General features: G+C 62.2%; 1 non-coding gene across 1 annotated transcript; it reads left to right on the forward strand.

Annotated features, from left to right (window-relative positions):
- Positions 1-1,089: 1,089 nt before the first annotated feature.
- On the forward strand, positions 1,090-1,244 carry LOC113563328. Its single transcript, XR_003407412.1, has one exon. It is a non-coding gene; the product is annotated as a 5.8S ribosomal RNA (ribosomal RNA).
- Positions 1,245-3,827: the final 2,583 nt, after the last annotated feature.

The following is a 3,827-nucleotide window of genomic DNA, read 5'->3' on the forward strand; positions in this document are numbered from 1 at the left end:
GTGCGTGCACCACGCGTGCGCGCACTATATAACAGAGACCAAACGCAAACCAAGCGAATTGACGGATGGACAAGACCCGTGGCGACGCTGAATTGACGGTATATATCAGTCGCTGCGGGCGGCGGCGTCCTCGGACCGCGTTACACGCGGCGGGGTACGCTCGCGACGAGGGACCGCGTATCTCCGAGCCTCCGACGCGTCCCTCCTGGTGGTCTCTCTCGCACGCGTTCCGCTCTTGGCGCGCGCCGCACGGCGCCGCCGGGGGACCGTCGACACGCGCAGAGAGGAGAGAGCACCGGGAAAACACCTCTCTCCCTGCCTAAGGGAGGAGAGGAGGAGGAGCATATCGCTAAGAAGCGGGACGCCGACTGCCGCACGGCCGCCAGGCCGGGGCGTCGGCGCGAACCGGTGGTAACCTGAGCGGCGAGGCGACGACACGGCGACGCTCACGCCCGTACGCACGCAAAACCCCCACGCCCGTGTGGTGTATACACGTGTGTACACACTTACGGCGTACAATTTGAACACTCGAAAGCGAAAGGGGGTGTCCGCGTGCTCCGCGGCGTGTCGAACGAAGCGAAAAGCCTACTTTGAACACTCGAATGCGATACGCGCCGCCCGCGTGAGGGCTCTCACACGCCCGATGGTTTTTGAAAGAAACTTCCGCCCCGGCTCTCCACCACGGCGTACTCGGTGGTCTCGTGAGACCGCGCGAGACCCTGGTGAGGAGAGACGCTCTTAGCGATCGCGCTCTTAGCCAACGCGCAAAGAGAGACAGCCGTGCGAGAGGTCGTGCGCGCGCGCGCGCGGCGAATGCCGCGTTGCTGCACGACGGATCTCGGGACGGGTCTCGGACGCGCGGCGACGGGCCGCACTCCAACCCCGCGTGCACCGACCGTGCGGATCTCCCGTACGCGTCGGTCGCGCGCGGCAAACTTTTACGTGCCGCGGTCCCCGTGTAGCCACGGGGGCGGCGGCCCGCGCGTCGCTCGGACGCGCGGCCAGGCTGATCGAAGGGCCTTCGAAAGCTCAATCACTCAGAGACGATCTGTAAGAGAGACACGCAACAAACGTGTGTACACAAACTACTACCCTGAACGGTGGATCACTTGGCTCGTGGGTCGATGAAGAACGCAGCTAATTGCGCGTCAACTTGTGAACTGCAGGACACATGAACATCGACATTTCGAACGCACATTGCGGTCCACGGATACAATTCCCGGACCACGCCTGGCTGAGGGTCGTTTCAGCGAAACGAAGACTGCTTGCGCCAGCGGTCGCGCCCCGGCGCGACCGGCGTACGAGCGATCGTTGGACGTTTCGCCGAGAGGCTACGGACCAGAGGCGCCAGCGCGCGCGCGGTCTACCCTCGGCGTCGTCTCAAATGAGTAATACGAGGAAAGAAGTGTGTTGAAGGAGGTGGGAAAGGTGTGGTGTGTGCGTTGGACGAGGTGAAAGACGTTGCGCAGTGTCGCGTGCCCGCGACGGCAACGAGGAGAATCCGCGCCAACCCGCCGCCGCCGCCCCGCCCACCACCACACGCACGGTTACGACGTGTGCGTCTTAGAACAGACAGACGCACGCGAGACACGGAGGAACGGAAGTCGCGCGGCGCTTGTCGTTCACGAACGAGCGCACGCGCGCGAGCCGACCGCGTGTCCGGAGTCCACGAAGGTGTACACGCTCTCCGAAGGGCGCCGACGACGCTGACGCGTCCGTGTAGAGCGCGAAGGAGAGAAGGGAGGTACTTCTCGATCTCGATCGAGCAGAGGACCCGGCACGTCGAAGACGGTCGCGTTGCTCGCGCGCGAGGCGCGCGGCGGTTTGGGATCGTCGCCCACTCTCGCCCGCCAGAAGCGCCGCCGACACGCCAAAGTCGAATACTCGAATACTCGAAATCGTGTTGGAATCCGTTTCTCGTAGTGCTGCGTCCCGTGCGACACACGGTGTTTTGCACTCGTATATATCGAGTGCCGGTGCGCGCGTGCCGCGTCGCTGAACGCGCGCGTGCCCGCGCCCGCGCACGTCGAATTCGAATTAACTCTGACGACCTCAGAGCAGGCGAGATTACCCGCTGAATTTAAGCATATTACTAAGCGGAGGAAAAGAAACTAACCAGGATTTCCTTAGTAGCGGCGAGCGAACAGGAAAGAGCCCAGCACCGAATCCCGCGGTTCCGCCGCAGGGAAATGTGGTGTTCGGGAGGGTCCGCTTATCCCGTGGCGTCGCTTCGCGTCCAAGTCATCTTGAATGGGGCCACTTACCCGCAGAGGGTGCCAGGCCCGTAGCGACCGAGGCGCGCCGCGGGAGGATCTCTCCTTAGAGTCGGGTTGCTTGAGAGTGCAGCTCTAAGTGGGTGGTAAACTCCATCTAAGGCTAAATACGACCACGAGACCGATAGCGAACAAGTACCGTGAGGGAAAGTTGAAAAGAACTTTGAAGAGAGAGTTCAAGAGTACGTGAAACCGTTCAGGGGTAAACCTAAGAAACCCAAAAGATCGAACGGGGAGATTCATCGTCAGCGGCGCTGGCTTCGCGTCGGTGGGCGATGTCCCGCGGTGCCGATAACCTCGGCCCTAGCGCGGGCACGCTACCGTGCGCCGATGTCCGGCGTCCGTCGTCGTGCACTTCTCCCCTAGTAGGACGTCGCGACCCGCTGGGTGTCGGTCTACGGCCGGGGGGTAAGACTGACGCGTCGCCGGTAAAACGGCACGCGGCAAACCCCCGGTCGCCCGGCCGGCTGCCCGGCGGTATGCGAAACGGTACCAGGCCGCGCCACGCGCGCGTCGAGCCCGTCGCAAGCGAGCGCCACGGCACCCGGAGGTACGGACCCAGCGCCGTCCCCGGTCCTGGTCCGCTGTTAGCTGTACGGTGTAACCTTCGACAGGCCTTGCCCTCGCGGCCCCGCGCCGCGAGTCTACCGGTCGGCGACGCTACTGCTTTGGGTACTCTTAGGACCCGTCTTGAAACACGGACCAAGGAGTCTAACATGTACGCGAGTCATTGGGACTAGCGATACCTAAAGGCGCAATGAAAGTGAAGGTCGGCCCTGGCCGCCGACCGAGGGAGGATGGGCCGCGTCGCGATGCGGCTCCGCACTCCCGGGGCGTCTCGCCCTCATCGCGAGGAGAGGCCACCCAGAGCGTACACGTTGGGACCCGAAAGATGGTGAACTATGCCTGGTCAGGACGAAGTCAGGGGAAACCCTGATGGAGGTCCGTAGCGATTCTGACGTGCAAATCGATCGTCGGAACTGGGTATAGGGCGAAAGACTAATCGAACTATCTAGTAGCTGGTTCCCTCCGAAGTTTCCCTCAGGATAGCTGGCACTCGGCCGTTCCGCAACGGAACGCGCGCGAGTCTCATCTGGTAAAGCGAATGATTAGAGGCCTTGGGGCCGAAACGACCTCAACCTATTCTCAAACTTTAAATGGGTGAGATCTCTGGCTTTCTTGAATTATGAAGCCACGAGCATCTCGGATCAGAGTGCCAAGTGGGCCATTTTGGGTAAGCAGAACTGGCGCTGTGGATGAACCAAACGCAGAGTTAAGGCGCCCAACTCGACGCTCATGGACACCATGAAGCGTTGGTTGCTTAAGACAGCAGGACGGTGGCCATGGAAGTCGGAATCCGCTAAGAGTGTGTAACAACTCACCTGCCGAAGCAACTAGCCCTGAAAATGGATGGCGCTGAAGCGTCGAGCCTATACTCTGCGTCAGCGGCAAATGGGGCGGCCGCACCCCCCTCGCGGGGCCCGGGTTCGTCACGAGGCCCTGACGAGTTAGGAGGTCGCGGCGGTGTGCGCAGAGGGTCTGGGCGTGAGCACT

Source organism: Ooceraea biroi, chromosome 13 (genome assembly GCF_003672135.1).
Source record: "Ooceraea biroi isolate clonal line C1 chromosome 13, Obir_v5.4, whole genome shotgun sequence".
Classification (NCBI taxonomy): domain Eukaryota; kingdom Metazoa; phylum Arthropoda; class Insecta; order Hymenoptera; family Formicidae; genus Ooceraea; species Ooceraea biroi.